Genomic DNA, 19,286 nt, shown 5'->3' with positions numbered 1-19,286 from the left:
TTGTTGAACTGGTGGCGGTGGAGGCAGTGGCGTAACTGCCACGAATCGCGAATCCTCGGAAGGATCCTGTTGCTGTTGCTGCTGGTGAGGTGATGAATGGTGAGAGGGTGTAAAGTACCACACGCACTAGTTAAACCTCGCCTGGTAACTGTCGGGACCCTGATAGGGTGTTCCATGAAAGGATGACCCATCAGAGATCTCGATAGGATGGTTAGGAGTACCTCTAACGGGTTCTATGGGATCCGTGTCCTCTTCCATATCTACCGCATTATCTTCGGAGAAATGGTCTTCGGGTCCTAAAGGGTTATAACCTATTGGTTCCTGGACATAATCAGCCTGGTTGAACTGGCCTTGGAAGAAAGGAGTGGGATCGCCATAGGAACGGTGTGAAACAGATCACTGGAGAGGTATAAACGAAGGTTGAGGGTTACTGGGCTCGTTCTCCGAATTTGGTCCAAAAGAGTGACGGTATGAAGGTGTCGAACTGTGTGAGGTAGACCGTCTTGCGGGCTCAAAGAGGTTTCTTCTACGCCTCTGAGGTTCTTCACTCCTTGTGCTGGAAAGAGCTCGCATGTTGAAAGGTCCGGCCTCGTGATCATTGTGAGTAGTGATCGGCCCTTTGCCTCTTCCTCCTCTTCTAATTGCTGGTGGCATATTTCTTGCTTAACAAACTTTTAAATCACAATAAACAATAAAAGACAAACTAGAATAACAATTCGAATTTGTCCTATGTTCTTGTCTAGACTCAAGTATGTGCAATTGTGTCATTGAGACTAAACACATAAGGATAGTGTTTAATTCACTCAACGTTGGCTCTAATAACCTGTCACACCCCGATTTCCACGTGTTTCACCGGTGGGCCCGGTGGGGGATTACCATGACGTAGTTGGCAACAATATAGTCCAACCACAATATTTAAATGCACAGTGGAAGCATAAAGATAGATTTTATTTCAACCATCGATTGTAATATCCAAGTATCACGAATAGTCGAAATAAATCCACAGGGGATCAAAATAAAAATATAAATATTGTTCGACAGATATGGCATCCCAAGCTTGCGAGACTCTAACGATGCTTAAGGAGTGGCCAGCCTAAATCTTTTTGGGGAAAATACGTAAGTTTACACTGGTAAATACATTCAACCGACACTTTTGTAAAATGTTTATTAAAATTGATTTGAATGCACAAGGCACAAACTCTTTATAACTTGGGATAATTTATCAATTAAATCTTGTAAAAGAATTACATGTTCACTATGCGTTCGGTCGCCCGGGTCGTGCCGGGTTTAAGGTTAATAGACACGCCACAAAGCATAAAGCCGTGGTGGGAAAACCAACGGTTACACCTTCAATTAATATAGACACATTGTCGGGTGTACGCCTACACCCGTGTGTCGAGGTCGTGGCCATTTCGTAAAATGATGCCAAGGATATCCTGGACATGGTCATTAAGCTCCCAAAGGCGTAAAGCCAACAAAACCAATTTTTAAATGGGTCACATTGATAATACCCAGCTACTAATGAGTTGGGGTCAATTGCCCGACCAAGCGGTATTTTAAATACCGTAACCCAAGCCCGTATAACGGAAAATAAGTTAAAAGTATTTACCTGAGCAAGTAATAACCTCAATCAAACAAATGCAAGTATCTTTTACTGGTTTCCTATTCTGGAACGAAGGTTTATAACAACCTATTAGAATCCTAACGGGTCTTTAAATTAGCCTTAGCTTAGACCGGTCAGTTTCAAAGGATAATTACGGTTTAATCGCGTGAAAGGCGAACACCGAGAATGGAATGTGGTTTGGGCCCAACAAGTTTGAAGACTTGTTTTATATGGGTATAATAACCACACTCTGGAGTTTGAAGTAAAAACGATAAGGTTTGACCCGTTTCGGCTAGTTCATGTAAACTAGTTACATAAACCGAACCGTGCGCGCAAATGGCGTAACGGGTAACCGAAAGAGTCCTACACAGGTTTCCTAAGTTATTATGCTCTAAAGAGGTTGTGGTATCAGTAGGATACCTTCCATTACGCCCATGACGAGTTTAAATCCAATATACGCCCCGTAGGGGTATTTCGGTCTTTTTAAAGATTATAAAAAGGGGTTTCCGAGTTCTACAGGAAATCTGAGTTTTCTGAACAGTTTATAAAGTTCAAAATACTTTATTTTCTATTTAAAATCAGTAGCAACTGGAATCGGGTCAAAAGACCATGTAGAACTCAAGTTATGTCCGAAAAGGGTATATTCGGTATTTACAGAACCGATGCCATAACCGCAGGTTATGAGCAGGTTAAAAATTATTAAAAATCTTTAAAAATCTCAAAATATTATTTTACATCAGTGTGTAAAAGGTTTGGTGTCGAAATTTGGGTTTAGATAGGCTTTATGCTAAATGCGCCGTTTAATTACTAAAGTTTCCGTAATTGCGCTATTTAGCATAACTCCTATTCTAGACCTCAGATTGATGTGAAATTTTAGGGACATGCTTAGAAATCAGTAACTAAGGTTTTGGTCCTTTCACATGTCCAAAATTCTCGTTTTAAAGTAAAAAGGGCGTTATGGTCAACTTTTAAGCTTTTAACAGAAATGTGCTAAAGACTCGGACAAACAACGAACCGGTCACAGAGGGTTGTACTATCATGTAACCTGGTCCTAAGAGAGTCCTAAGGCATATCTAAAACATACCATAACGGGTCAGAACTAAAGTCAAAGCAAAAGTCAAAGCTTTGCTACTTTCGGTTCCGAACCGGGTCAAAACAGTAAGTGGTCGGATCAAACAAGCTCAGACTAGTTAATATGCTTATTATCATGTTATATGAGTGTTAAAACAGGTTACACGCCATCTACATTACCGATTATGCATAAAATCGCAAATTAGCATTCTGTTGACTTTTTCTAAGCAAGTTTGACTCGACATTCGGACTAGTTAGAGTGGGAATCAGAGGGTGCCCTTTTAGGGGTTTAATGCCCACACAATTACCAACATATAACTACCTTTGATTCGACAAACCACTGGACCATTTGTGATTTATCGTTAAGTCAATCGTTAATTACGACAGATTGACTTTTAGGCTATATCTAAGCAAAACTTAACCAAGAAAGGGTGGAGCATACTTACAAGAGTCCTATGCACGACCAGGGATGAGCAAAGAAGGCACTTGAGCTCCAGAAGTGATCAAGAAGGCAGATTGGAGGTGTGAAGAACTTGTTGCAACAATGTGGCCTTTTATAGCAATCATAAGCCCTTAGATCATTGACAACAAGTGCTACAAGTGTTCTTGGATGATCACCAAGTGTCCCTGAGCGCTAGGGGTCATTTAGGGGGCGCCCATGCTCTCATAATTGCTCAGAAAGTCGGTTAAAACAGCAAACAGTGCTCCTGTCCGACTTTTCTGTATCTGGGGGGCTGACGCGGCCCGCGTAAGAGGTCACTTAACTCTTACGCGGGTCGCCTGAATCCTTCTGACAAGCCCATATCTTCTACTGTCCATGCGGCCCGCGTAAGATCGCTTGGTTCGCTAACGCGGCCCGCCTGAGACCAGTTTTTCAAGATTTTCAAATCTTTTGTAATCATTGCCCTGGCCTTCCGGTCTCGAAGGGGTAACTTTGCGTTTTGGGCCTCGTTTATTTACGAATAAGGGCCTCGGAACCCAACTTATTAACCCTTGGTTAATTTATTATTACCCGAAAAGTCTTAACTTTCAAAGTTTGACGCTTTTAACCCTTTTTAACGAATTCGATCATAACTTTCTCGTTTTAAAACGGAACTTCGTGAAATTTATATCGCACATTCTAGTGAGTATAATTTACCATTACAAAGCCTCGGGTATGCCCAAAGGTCACTCAGAGGTATAACTTAAACATGTTGACACATTTGGCCCCTTTAGTTTGTAATTCCTCACTTTCTTCCACAATTCGTTCCGTACGATCCATGATTCATTCGTTTGAAGGTACGAGCATCATTTAGGGTTACTGTACAGTATATTTATCCCTTGTTGACATTTTTAACCCTCGAATTTACATACTTTCAATGTTTGTCAACTTTAGTCCTTTATTTAGTATTTAACACCACATGTAAACCTAAGACACGTGTCAATACATTATTGGACGCAAAATTTTGAGGTGTTACAGGTATGATTCTACAAATACAAGTAGGCATCTCTGTTTAAGAGTGAGCTTGAAAGAGCTAGAGAGAGAGTGTGTAGAGAGAGAGTTCCGATGAGTGCTTTGTATTTGTCGATTATTGACTCTGTCGAAATCAATCACGGAATCGTTAATCGTTGAATCTTTATTGTGTTATACATTCTCTCGCTCGGTTTGTGTCATAGCTTGGATTCCGCACTCGCTACGGCATCCGAACAAGAAATCATCATAGTCCGACGATCCATATCGGGACCTACAAGTGGTATCAGAGCGTAAGGCTCGATTTCCTGTTGAAAACCGAGTTCGTTATGAGGTTTTTGAGTGAGTTTTTGAAGATTTATTGGACAAAATTTCAAAACCCAGACTTTTGGAATGAAAATACGGATTAAACTCACAAAATATGATGTTATTTGATGTTTGTTTCAGTTAAAACTTGTTAAAATCATTGGTGATAATTGATGTGTGTAAAATGCAACATATAAATCACATCAATTAAGGCATAAAACTAACCCTTTTTTAGTACTAATGTTGGAAAAAGAGTGTTTTTGTCTTCCTTTTGTATTTTCAGGATGAAATGAGCTCAAAATCACAAAAGAAGCAAAAAGACAACTAATTCTAGCATAAATACAAGAAAAGGAACAAAAGTAGACTGCCCGGACCCTCAACGGCACCTCCCAAGGCAAAGAAGAGAAAACAGAGACTGAACACGCCCCGTGTCCAGCGAACACGGGGGCGTGCCCTGGAAGCAGCAGAAAAGACAAACCAGTAGAAGCTTCCATTGCCCACCACGGGGCCGTGTCCAGCGGGCACGGGGGCGTGGTGAAAGTACAGCAGGCGCATTAATTGTAATTGCTAATTACAATTAATGAAGAGAGAGAATGTCAGACGGGCACGGGGGCGTGTCCAGCGGACACGGGGCCGTGCCCAGCCTTCTGTTCAGCCTATAAATAGGGGAGCTTGGTTTCATTCTCTTTCATCCCTTGGCACACCACCTCTCTCACACTTCATCCACCACCCACCACCACCATAACACCATCATCCACCACCATCATCCATTGTCCATCGTAGAGTGTGTGAGTCGTCTCGGGATCCAAGATTGATAGTAAGAGTTCTTGACAATCAAGGCCATGTTTGCCTAAGTCTCTTACATCACTTGGTGAAGACAAGTGTTTAGTATAATACTTTTTATTTTTAATCTTTTGCACTTTTTATTTGGTTTTGTATTAATGACTTTAATAACTAGTTACTTATGTTGAAGGTGATCTTTCCTTATCGTTTGTCCGTGGTGTCTTGGCGTTATTTTACTGTCTATATAAAATAAAAGATTTTCACCATTCATATCTCCACGGTCTATATGGAGGTATGTTGGCTACCTGGTCGGGGGTTAAGGGAACGGTTTGGTAAGGGTCTTGCCCTTGTTCAGCGTTTAGAGGTCCTGCTTGGGACCTGGGTCAAATTTAGTAGGATCTCCTTAAATGCCCATAGGTATTGGATGGCGGGGATCCAAACTCTTTGACCCCCTCATAAGTTAACTACTATTAATACTATAACCCGGCTGTTTAGGACTGTATCCCTGCTGACTCAGACTACTTAGCCGAGGGTAACGTCACCGCCGAAAGCGGGGCCTACCACAATTTGCATTAATAACTTAATTCATTATCTTTCAATAATCCGACCCTTTAGGATTGTATCCTTGCTGACTCAAACTACTGGGTTGAGGGTAACGTCGCCTTCAAAAGAGGGGCCTACTACAATAACTAAGATAATCTCTAAAACAAGTGCAAAAGTGCGAAAATAATCAAAGGTTATACTAATACACGTGTCGGATCCAAGTGATTCATCTTGTCTATCTGTTTTTATTTTATTTTATTTTTCAGCATTTAGTTAGTTTTTATTTTTCTTAGTTTAAAACATTTTTCTCACTTTTTGATTTGATTAGACGTTGAGGATAAACCGGTATTAAAAGCTCTTGTGTCCTTGGACGACCTCGGTATCTTACCAATACTATACTACGCCCACGATGGGTGCACTTGCCCATATGTGTGTTTAGTGTTAGTAAATATCGTGTTTTATAAATTTAAAACTTGGCTAAAAGTGTAAAAAGGGGCTTAAATACTCATCAAAAATATATTACACTACACACGCATCAAGTTTTTGGCGCCGCTGCCGGGGACACAAGGATTTTAAGAAGGTTAGGAATCAACGGCCTAATCATATTTTTATTTTTCTTTAATTTTTTAGGATTTTTTTTAGATTTTCAGCTTCTGCAGAGCTCAGCACGGGGCCGTGCCTGGTCGGACACGGGCCGTGCTCAGCATCATTACTGGCAGTTTTTGTTTTCCAAGTTACAGAAGGCTGACCACGGGGCCGTGCCGGTGCAACACGGGGCCGTGTCCAACTTCCAGTAACTGGGATCTGGAAAAACAATCACTGAAACTCCGACCACGGGCCGTGTTCGCTCAACACGGGGCCGTGGTGAACCTTCTGACCAACATTCTTTTCTGTTTTTATTGCAGGACTTGGAACCCGACGCCAACCTCACGTAGTGTATGAGCTCCAGTTCCAATAAAGACATAAAAGAACCGCTAGAAGAACCCGAACGCTTTCTCAGAAAAAGGTTAAAAGCCAAAAACCAAGAGAAGGTTTCGGGTGACCCACCTCCAATGGCGGACCAACGTACCCTTATGGATTATCTACGACCCACCGTAGGTAATCTAGGCGCCGCTATCAATGCCCCGAATGTCGAAGCCAATTACTTCGAACTTCGACCGCATTTGATACAAATGCTCCAAAACTCCGCAACCTTCCACGGGCTTGCGGACGAGGATCCCCATCTACATATAACTAATTTCTTAGAAATATGTGATACCTTTCGGATCAATGGAGCATCAAACGACGCCATCCGCCTCCGTATGTTTCCATTCTCACTAAAAGACCGAGCGAAAGCTTGGCTCAACGCCCTCCCAGCTGGATCGGTAAACACCTGGGATGAACTAGCCCAAAAATTTCTATATAAGTATTTCCCTCCTGCTAAAACTGCTAAATTAATGACTGAAATTAATACATACTCACAAGAGGACAGGGAATCCTTATATGAAACTTGGGAAAGGTTCAAGGAGCTATTGCGCAAGTGTCCCCATCACGGCCTCGCGATATGGCAACAAGTATCCACTTTCTACAATGGATTGCTGCCACACACTAGGCAGACACTTGACTCTAGCTCCGGGGGACTTATAGGTAACCGACGCCCACACGAAATATATAATCAGATTGAGAAAATTGCTCAAACCAATTTTCAATGGCACACCCCTCGGGGAAATAAGTCTATCACCCCGGGCGCCCATAAGGTCGACGAAAGCACTTCTTTACCAGCCCAAATCGAGGCCCTTTCTTCAAAAATAAAAAAATTAGAAATGACAAAAACTGTCTCGGTTATGGCTTGCGAAGGGTGTGGTGGGTCACATGAAAATTGGAGTTGCATGAAAGAAGCGGACGATCAACAAGAAATGGTAAACTACATTGATAATAGACCTAGGCCGTCGGGTCCCCTAACGGGAACTTACAACCAAGGATGGCGAAACCACCCAAACCTTGGTTGGAGGGAACCCGGCAATAGTAGTAACCAACAAGCCCAACGAACAAACTTTCAGCAACCAAGAAATGAGTCACAAAAATTCACTCAACAACAAGGTAGACGAGAAAGGCTCGAAGATACTATATCTCGCCTCGTCTCTGACACTGATAAGAAAAACTCGGAAAGATTTCTACAATTAGAATCTAATTTTAGGAATCAACAAGCTAGCATTCAAAACATAGAAAAACAATTAAATCAAATAGCTTAAAATTTTTCCGAGAGACCACAAGGCGCATTACCTAGCAATACCGAAACAAACCCAAAGGCGCAAGTTCACCTCATCACACTACGAAACCGCACCGTAGGGCCTGCAGAAGTGCCACCATCTACGGAAGAAACGGTGCCAACACCTCTGCAGGAGAAGAACTCTCCTCCATCACCAGAGCCTACCAAGGCTCCTCGAGTTCCGTACCCCGGTAGGTTAATTCGTCAAAAGACAAATGAGCAATTCGCAAAATTCGAAAGTTTGTTAAAACAATTGCATGTCAATATTCCTTTTATCGAAGTCCTAACCCAAATGCCCAAATACTCTAAATTTATGAGGGACTTCCTTACGCATAAAAAGAAAATTGAAAATTTGCAATTAGTCAATTTAGGCGAAGAATGCTCAGCCCTCGTACTCAATAAACTTCCACAAAAGAAAATCGATCCCGGAAGCTTCACGATTCCGTGCTCAATAGGGGAATCGCCCGTTCGCAATGCCTTAGCCGACCTAGGGGCTAGCATTAACCTCATGCCCTCATCAATGTTTAAAAGACTTGGCTTGGGAACCACGAGCCCTACAAAAATGAGCATACAACTCGCCGATCGATCCGTCAAATTCCCACAAGGTGTCATCGAGAATGTCTTGGTAAGGGTGAGCAGATTCGTTTATCCAGCTGACTTTGTCATACTCGATATGGAGGAAGACACCGAGGTCCCCCTTATACTAGGGAGACCCTTCCTTGCCACAGCCCAAGCAGTGGTAGATATGAATGACGGGACACTCACTTTGAGGTATGGGGATGATGAAGTGAAGTTCGGAGTTGGGAAGAGAATAGAGGACGACGACCCGGTCAATTATATGAAGGTTATTGATTCAAGCTTGGATGCTGCTCTCCGACGGTGTAACATGGGAAGCCAGGCATCCCACTCAGAAGATATATAACCTCGAATCGGGTCTAGCCAAGGACCCTTATAAACGTGGCGCACCACGGAGGCATTCCGCGGAACTATCCTTTTTAGTTTAATCTTTTAGTTTTTGCAGAATAAAACACACTTATGGTGGTAATGGATGAAAAAGGGAACGAGAAAAATGGAACCATGCACGAAGAACAGAGCAACCCGACACAAATCTCCATCACAGAAGGCCAATACGGCCCCGTGCTGAGCCACCTGCAGGAAAACACCCAGTTCAGGTAACTGGACACGGGCCGTGTTCAGCGGACACGCCCCCGTGTCTAGGCTTCTGTTTCAATTCTCTAATTTTTGTTACTGGCACTTGACCACGGGGCCGTGCCCGGTCACCACGGGGCCGTGTCCAGGATGCCAGTAACATAAATCTTTGCTTTTTAACCCACTTTTACACATTCTAATCAACCAAAAACATTGTTTTTGGACACATTGAGGACAATGTGTAATTTAAGTGTGGGGGGGATGCTAAAACCTTGAATTTTGCAAATCCTCAATACAAGCCTTACACAAAACTCTATTGGAACCGCTAAACACCCCAAATTTTTTCAAAAACTTTTTCATTTTTTTATTTACTTGTCTTAGTTTAAGTTGGGAATAACAAGTTCTAAAAAGGTTATATTTTTATAAGTTTACAACCGATAGCGTCGTGATAACAAAGAACCAACATAAGAAAATTATGAAACAGCATAACAATTCTAGTTAAAAATTCGATTATATATACTTGATCACATTAAAAACCCATTCCCACAAAAGTGAGTTTTGAGCCTTTATTGAGCATAAAAATATACATATTTAGATTAAATGCTCATTTTTCGTTTCTTGTGTGAATAGCCGCTGGGTTCTTACAAATCTAGAACTTGCCACGACAATACATTCCCGGTCCTTACCAACTTAAACCCAAGTAAGTAAATGATGGAGGCATTAGGACTAACCATTTTTTCTTTCAAAACCATTATTTTTCATTTTTTTTTCACCTACCCAAAATCCCCCTAGATAGCCCCTTTGAGCCTAAACCTTTTCATTTCATTACCCCAAAACCCTTTTCACCCACCAAAAACCTTTTTTATTTTTCACCCTTTATTTTAGTAACAAGCTCGGTTTTTCGTAAACTCGCCTTTTTATGTGATGAAAAAAAAAATAAAAAAAAAATGATGAAGTCAAAAACAAACAAAAGCTATATAAAAGCTTGTTTGGAGAAATACTTCAAAATAAAAAGTCGCTAAAGACAAGGTATTTTACGAAAACCGACGCTTTTACGATTTTTCGCCCTTTTTACTAACCACTAACCCAACCACCCACCTTTAACCCAAGCCTAACCCTTCACCCAAAAGTCCTCTTGATATTTACAAAGGTAAAAAGTTAAAAAGGAGGAGGATTGATTGCTTGGCAAGCCTATGGAAGGCGTAAGTTCCATGCCGCTCTCGAGTGATTCACTAAAAATATACACCTTCGGCCGAGTGTTGAGTGATCCCCCGTGAGGTATGTGAACTTGTATATAAATGGAATTTTAATAAGGCATGCTATGCCCAAATAAGTAATTTATCTTATGAAACGTTCAAAATAAATCATAACGAATAGGATTGTAAATAAATAAAAATAAAACTTACAAAGACCTTGGATTCCCGACACTCTAGGACAAGCTAAAAACCTTCTCTTCTACCTATTCCATTTGGGAGTGTAAGCCACATTTAAAGAGTTTTGCTTGAGGACAAGCAAAAGTTCAAGTGTGGGGGTATTTGATGTGTGTAAAATGCAACATATAAATCACATCAAGTAAGGCATAAAACTAACCCTTTTTTAGTACTAATGTTGGAAAAAGAGTGTTTTTGTCTTCCTTTTGTATTTTCAGGATGAAATGAGCTCAAAATCACAAAAGAAGCAAAAAGACAACTAATTCTAGCATAAATACAAGAAAAGGAACAGAAGTAGACTGCCCGGACCCTCAACGGCACCTCCCAAGGCAAAGAAGAGAAAACAGAGACTGAACACGCCCCGTGTCCAGCGAACACGGGGGCGTGCCCAGGAAGCAGCAGAAAAGACAAACCAGTAGAAGCTTCCATTGCCCACCACGGGGCCGTGTCCAGCGGGCACGGGGGCGTGGTGAAAGTACAGCAGGCGCATTAATTGTAATTGCTAATTACAATTAATGAAGAGAGAGAATGTCAGACGGGCACGGGGGCGTGTCCAGCGGACACGGGGCCGTGCCCAGCCTTCTGTTCAGCCTATAAATAGGGGAGCTTGGTTTCATTCTCTTTCATCCCTTGGCACACCACCTCTCTCACACTTCATCCACCACCCACCACCACCATAACACCATCATCCACCACCATCATCCATTGTCCATCGTAGAGTGTGTGAGTCGTCTCGGGATCCAAGATTGATAGTAAGAGTTCTTGACAATCAAGGCCATGTTTGCCTAAGTCTCTTACATCACTTGGTGAAGACAAGTGTTTAGTATAATACTTTTTATTTTTAATCTTTTGCACTTTTTATTTGGTTTTGTATTAATGACTTTAATAACTAGTTACTTATGTTGAAGGTGATCTTTCGTTATCGTTTGTCCGTGGTGTCTTGGCGTTATTTTACTGTCTATATAAAATAAAAGATTTTCACCATTCATATCTCCACGGTCTATATGGAGGTATGTTGGCTACCTGGTCGGGGGTTAAGGGAACGGTTTGGTAAGGGTCTTGCCCTTGTTCAGCGTTTAGAGGTCCTGCTTGGGACCTGGGTCAAATTTAGTAGGATCTCCTTCAATGCCCACAGGTATTGGATGGCGGGGATCCAAACTCTTTGACCCCCTCATAAGTTAACTACTATTAATACTATAACCCGACTATTTAGGACTGTATCCCTGCTGACTCAGACTACTTAGCCGAGGGTAACGTCACCGCCGAAAGCGGGGCCTACCACAATTTGCATTAATAACTTAATTCATTATCTTTCAATAATCCGACCCTTTAGGATTGTATCCTTGCTGACTCAAACTACTGGGTTGAGGGTAACGTCGCCTTCAAAAGAGGGGCCTACTACAATAACTAAGATAATCTCTTAAACAAGTGCAAAAGTGCGAAAATAATCAAAGGTTATACTAATACACGTGTCGGATCCAAGTGATTCATCTTGTCTATCTGTTTTTATTTTATTTTATTTTTCAGCATTTAGTTAGTTTTTATTTTTCTTAGTTTAAAACATTTTTCTCACTTTTTGATTTGATTAGACGTTGAGGATAAACCGGTATTAAAAGCTCTTGTGTCCTTGGACGACCTCGGTATCTTACCAACACTATACTACGCCCACGATGGGTGCACTTGCCCATATGTGTGTTTAGTGTTAGTAAATATCGTGTTTTATAAATTTAAAACTTGGCTAAAAGTGTAAAAAGGGGCTTAAATACTCATCAAAAATATATTACACTACACACGCATCAATAATCATAAATACAAGTTTTGTTAAGTTTTAACGTCAAAAATATAGTTCACCATTTTTTTTTCCAGAGAGGTCGTCGAAACAGTACGCCGGAAATAGTCGCCAGAAAAGTACACCTTGATCTTTAAATCTCATTGGTTGACTTAGTAGTGGATAGGTCTGTCCGTTTGTCTCCTGCAGAACTGTACAATTTGTCCTCTGCGGTTTCTGTTTCGTGCCAGTCTATTGTTGTGATTCTATTTCGTTGCAAATACTTCCATCGAAACAAAGCTTATTTCTATTTTAATATACACCCATCGAAACAAAGCCTATTTCATTGCAAATACTTTCACCGAAACAAAGCCTATTTCTGTTTCAATATACACCCATTTCTATTTCAATCCTATCAATCACCTCTTCTATTTTGATCCCACATGTATAATTTTTAAGCTCACTTCAAATTTTTCAAACCATTCACTGTAACATTTGTCTCAACACAAATATATAATTTTAATCCCGTTTAAACTCAAGTGTGTTTCATAACGTTTTGAAGTCAAAGCGCAAATATAAGATATCGAAACAGACAAATGTTACAAAATTTTTGTCTCAACACAAATATATCAATTTCGATCCCACATATATAATTTTAAGCCCATTTAAATTCAAACACATCTTTTAAAGTCAAAGCCCACTTCAAAAACTCAACACAAAGCTCATTTTGTTTTATGATAGGGGTTCGTTTTCAATCTAGTGGGCCGTGAACCAAACTTCTATTTGAAAGAAGCGCGTTTTGGACATAAACAATTTTTCACGTGTCTTTAATCTCTGATAAAAAGGCAATCAACCCGTGGGGTTGGTCAAAGAACGCAAGCCCTCCACAACAAAGTCATTCTTCGACATGGGCTCAAAAGTGTTTAGGACTTCCATTCTCAGATTCAAATGCGGACAATACTTATACGCAAAAGGGTTTAGCACCATCTTGGTTTCAGGCTCCTATACCGTCAAATAATCTTCCACCCCCAAAAATCAATCATTGGGCTACACCTTCTGTCGGTTGTGATCGGACTGTAACATTGAATAATGATAGTCAAACAAGAACTGTGTTCTATGCAGAAATTGTCAAGAATGTCAGCGATGGTGAGTGCTCGGGAAAAGATTATAGTTCCAAACACTTCGGTATTTCCGATGAAGATGGTACTAGTTCAAGCGAGGATGGATCCGAAGGTCCATCGAGGGAGTTTGTTGATTCTCAGGTAGATGGGTTAATGTTGAGGGTGAATCCAATCAGGTAAGTGTCGATAAACCTAAATCTGTTAAGTTTGATAAGTGTACTAAGTTAGGTGTTAAACTATCTAATTTGGAAAGTAAGTATGACTTGACATTTATCCACAATCAAAAACTGATTGTGGATCTCTCAAAATGCACAAAGGCTAATATGGTTCTTAAAAATCATGAAAAAGAATGTAAAACCATAATTGAAACTTTAAAGAAAGACCTTTCCGAGCTAAAGAAAACTGTTTTGAGAAAACAAACTGCAATTAACAATTACATTACCATGCTTAAGGAAACAAAAAGGGAATTGGTCTGTGCTAAGTGTGAAAATGAGGCAATCTAGCTTAGGTTGGATAGCTATTCAAACTCTCGGTACGTGTTGGATCACATCATTAACATACAAAAAGAGAAAAAAGGATGTAAAGTGCATTGGGTATAATAAGTGTCCTCTGCCGGTTAGACATAATTATACCAAGATGCCTGATAAGGAGGATATGCCTCGTTTTGAGCCTTCAGTTTCATTAGACGTTGAGGAATTCGTAGTTCGGCTCAGATACAAAAGGATATATCCTCCGATCAAGCTTAATCAGCTAATGTCAAAGATTCCACAATCGTATAAAATCAGGATCCTCTAGTCATTATTGAGGATTATGATAGTTTGGATGATGAGTCGAGTGAGGAAGGACATAAACAATCAAACACGACGACAAAAGAGATAAATATACCTCTCGAGAATCACATTCTCTGTGATCCACCAGTAAAACTGTGTGTGACTGCTCCTATCAAGAATGTTGATGCTCATGTTGAAACATGTGAAAGCGCGAACTTGCTTTATACGTTGATTGGTTCTAACAAAGTTTACTCAAACAAAGAGTTTCTCATTAAAAATGTTAACAATCTTTGATTGATAAAGTGTTTAATGATTTAACCAGTAACTTTTTGGGTAAGTCGAGCCCAAAAGTTGTTGTAATTCAGTGTGCTCCTATCCCAAAAGACGAAGTTCAGAAACAATATGGAAATAAAAAACTTCCAGATCAACAAAAGCAAAATCATGCTAATCAAGAAAAGAGAAAAGGGCAAAAGAGCTAAGTACAAGAAGAAGTTTCAAAAGATAAACTTCGTGATGTCTCGGGGGACTGATAAAATTGAAAATTTCGAAAACAATCCAACATGGATTTTGTTAAACAAGTTCAGATTTTGAAAAGAAACAGTCAGAACAACTACACACAACACACAAACTGTTGTGATGTAGGACCAAGTACCTCGAGATCGCGAAGTTCATCGTCAAGTTATCACCATCATGATACTCCAAGGTTTGTTGAGTGGAGATCATGCTTTGAATGCGGTGAGTATGGACACATTTCAAGTACTGTCCATATCTCACCAAGGGAAAAAGAAATGTTGATGCCCCTTATGAAAACTCTTACAATCACGATCTGTTTCACTGAAACAAGACTTTTGGTTTCAAAAAGAAAGAAAATTGAAACAGAAAAGAAAACAACAAAAGGAAGTTGAAAAGGTGTTAAAACCTAAGGTTGTCCAAACACAGTCTGTTAAACCAAATGTTAAGAATGAAAACAAAAACAAATTTGGAAACCAAAATAGGTAACTGTTTCAGGGGGAACTCAATCAATTCTGAATCATCGGGAAATCGAAGTCACAATTCTTGATGATGTCGGATGACCCAAGTCAACGATGGCTTGGGTACCCCTCTCCAACTGATCTTTAAGTGAGTGTGCAGAATGTTCCAGGAGGAATTATTGATAATCGTAGGGTTGTTGATAGTGGAGCATCCAACACCTGATCGACGACATGAGGCCCCGACATAATGTTAAATCCAGAAGAATATTGTTGCCTTTGATGGAGAGACGAAAAGAAGAAAATGCACGGTGAAGGATGATGAAAGAAGTTGAAAACTTCGACAAGATGGAAAATGTGCCAAAATTGGATTGTTACGGTCTTTGATCGGGTTAAGAGGATAGATTCCATCAAAATGTACGCGCCTGCAGTGCGTCTGAAACTTTTCGAAGATTCAATGCTTATACTTCTTAAAAGAAGTTTAAGGCTTTGAAGATGAACATGCAGTGTACATTTCTCTACAGTGTGTTGAAGAAAAGGTGTTTATTGAACAAACCAACCGGGTGTGCGGATACCTTGGCATGGATTGAACAACCACACACTACTTCTCAAGGAGGAAGACGAAGACCTTTGCTGGTGCAAAAGCATGTGGAAGACATCATGTATGGACCGACCATTGATGATGTGTACAAGTTTTCCCACATGCTCCCTTGCCTCTTGCCAGCCGGACCCGGAGGTCTATGATCTTATTGCTGTGAAGAGATTTCTCAATTATTTGAAGTAGCTGCAAAATCGACCTTGAAATCTACACCGGGTGGATATCCAGTTTAGGAGAGCACTCAGATCCCTGGCAATGCACGAAGCAGTTGCAGGATTACGATTTTGAATTTCTAATCTCTCCTATCCTTGTCGATATTTAAGCCGCTTTACGAATTCTAACATCTCGTACAGCACTCCATGACCAGACATGTTGATCTCGAATATCACCTCACACGTGATTGTTTCAATACGAAACTCGTCAATGTTGTTTTGGTCCACACTGATTACCAACGTGCCAATTCATTTTTCCAAAATTCGATAAATCAATTTTTATTAAATTAATTTTAGTAAACGACATCGAGGTAAAACATGAGTTAGTCCATATCGGGAAATCGTTTTCGTGAATATTTTTCTTGAGAAAATCCAAAAAGATGTTATTTAATAGTTTAAATTTACTTTTTGAATTTTAGGGGGAGTAAATCCAAATCTAGAAAAATACAAAAACATTGAAAAACGTCAAAAAGGACAAAAACAAGAGAAAAACAAAAATGAGCTTCCTGGCGAGAAAAAGAGAAAATGGTAGTAAATCAGTGGTCTGTCGAAACCTCTTTGAACTTAAACTGAAAAACGATAAGTAGCTCTATATAAGATGTATCAGTAGGCTCACAATCATTTTAAAGTGTGCAGGGCGATATAAACATAATCAAATGAAGACCGTGTGGGAACCGCCCATTGGCATATGGTCTTGGTACCGAAATTTCATTTGATAGATTGCCGAGGTTCAGAGATACGTGGTCTTTATGTTGTTTATCATCTTAGTATCATGGTTGTTTCTTTTACCAAAAAGAACAGGGACGCAAGTCTAGAACTTCCATGATACCATACATACGTGTACATACTATACATACATGTATATAATACATGTTGTATACGACTATCAATAAGTGACAAAAATATCAAAGTCACCCCCGAATAAGTGATTCTAAATCACATCTATCATCTGAAAGTCAAGTTCATCTCTTGGTAGGTACGATGGTACTAACCTGTTCACGGACTTGCTCTCATGCCCTGCATGCATTGAATATCAAGTTCCTCATAAATAAGTGATTTTATCACAAAGGGCTTGTATTCATCCTCAAATAAGTGAGTATCTCACATAATATACGTCAAAACAGATGATAAATGGTATACTCACCAGTAAGATGAACTCTCATGCATACCTTGATACGGGAATGTGCCGTGAGGGGATGAACATAGGTCAGTAAGTATAGATCATACCTAAACGTATTCCCAAGTCAGATGATTACATCTGATTGTTGAGTTTAAGTGGACAACAATATCGATAATCGTTATAGGATGCTCATCTAAATGCTAACTAATTGAACAACAAGGGTGTTTTGGCATGACCGTACACTGATATGATTCCCTTACCCTCAAAACTCGCATAAAGAACGTCTGTAATATTTATTTATTGCTTTTCGTCTTTACATTTGAAATATTCAAAAATAACAAAAAGATTTTAGGTATGTTTTAATATAAACTTTATAAAAGCCAAAAAAATTTGCTTCTATCTTATTTTTGATTACCCATTGTTGGAACTCGAATCTATCCACCTAAACCTTGATTAAAAGCCGGAAAACAATTGCATCTTCATAAACGGTCGAAGTTAACAAGTTTTTGTAAGTTAGAGATCTAAAATTGAACAATTTTGAAACTTTCAAAGTGCTGTCGTTTTTTGTTGAATGAGAGTTGGTATCATGTGTGTCGTCTGTTAAATATTGTTTAAAATCAACTCTTAGTGAGGTTTTCATCTGAAAAATTCTCTAAGATTGATTAAATCCCTAGCGGTTGTTCTCATTAGGCATTTAGCATTGTTATGTGTGCAGATGTGGCATTCGACCAACTAAAGGCAAAGAGAATGCCACACCCCAACCAATGGCGGAATCATTGGAGTGGGACAAAGAAAGATTGCTCATCACACATAACGCTATTTGTGACAATAATTAAATCAAATCGTTTTCATTTCATAACTCAAATTGTCATTACAATACATGGAATTCAAATTACGACAAATAAAAGACAGATACAACGAGTTCAACATAACATAAATATTCAAATCTAATAATTTCTCGAGCATGTTTCTAGTCATCCCTACTAGATTTCATATGATCGTCACCATCAACCTGTAACATGTTTAAAATAAAGTTCAATACAAAAGCAAATGCGAGTATACAGGTTTTCATACATAGCATAAAAAGATAAGCTTTAAACAATTCCACATGGCAAGCTAGTCGAAACAAGATAAATAATAAATTGGCATGTGCATAACTAATAAACCAAGATGAAACGCAATAAGCTCTTAATATAACTCAACATTCACAGGTGGTGCGTTAATCCTATAGCGCTATTTATGTCAAGGATATGCTCGTACGGAATTAATGATAAGTCTAACACAAAACGTATAATCCCAAATTTAAATATCAAGTAACAAGTATGCATGCATGTATAAGGAATGTTTGTGCATTTTAGAAATATGTATTAGTGTAAGTTTTCATAGTTTAACATGTTACATCCCAAAGGTGGCAAACGAAAAAAATGGGATTTCAAGTATACTCACTGTTTTGCAAGCTTCCACTTGTTAATCCGCGAGGAGTTTGTTGATTGTTGGAGGATGAAACACCAAGTCCTTCTACACGAAGAAACGTAGGTGTATGAGTATCAGATGATAACGGAGGATTAGGAATTCAGAATTTAAAGTATATGGAAAGTAAACATATGAGAAAATAACCATCTAGCACACAATACTCGTTTTTTACACTATGAAACCCATAGGGGTTTGAATGTTTTCATGGGTTAAAGTACCCATTAGAATCGTAACGAGTACTAGGTTCTTATATGATGTAACTTAGTATTTTGACAAATAACGATTAGATTATCATCAAAGGTTCGGTTACTATAGATATTATATATTCTATATAGTATATATTATAAGTTTTAGTCCATCAAGTTGTCACAGCCCCCGACCCCACCCTGAGAGCGGGAGCCGTGAACCAGTCAGATGGTATCGGTGTTTATTAAATACGCAGCGGAAAAATTTTCCATCAGGATCGTAGTTAGGAAATGATTTCAGAGTTTGTAAAACACCGAACTTTTAATATTAAACAAATGGGCTAAAACCCATATTCCATTCAATTGTTTTTATAGGGATAAACCCAAATAAATAAAAAATGAATTTCTTCTTTTATTCAGGTATTTATAGCCACTTTGTTTAAACCTTCAGTGCTCCATAGCTGGCTTCTATTATTTTTACAGCAAAT

General features: G+C 39.4%; 1 non-coding gene across 1 annotated transcript; it reads right to left on the bottom strand.

Annotated features, from left to right (window-relative positions):
- Window positions 1–7,186: 7,186 nt before the first annotated feature.
- On the bottom strand, window positions 7,187–7,293 carry LOC118488683. Its single transcript, XR_004885227.1, has one exon. It is a non-coding gene; the product is annotated as a small nucleolar RNA R71 (small nucleolar RNA).
- Between the last annotated feature and the right edge of the window lie 11,993 nt (window positions 7,294–19,286).

This window comes from Helianthus annuus, chromosome 16 (genome assembly GCF_002127325.2).
Source record: "Helianthus annuus cultivar XRQ/B chromosome 16, HanXRQr2.0-SUNRISE, whole genome shotgun sequence".
Classification (NCBI taxonomy): domain Eukaryota; kingdom Viridiplantae; phylum Streptophyta; class Magnoliopsida; order Asterales; family Asteraceae; genus Helianthus; species Helianthus annuus.
The sequence above is the reverse complement of the archived record's forward strand: the minus strand, read 5'-3'. Positions and strand labels throughout refer to the sequence as shown.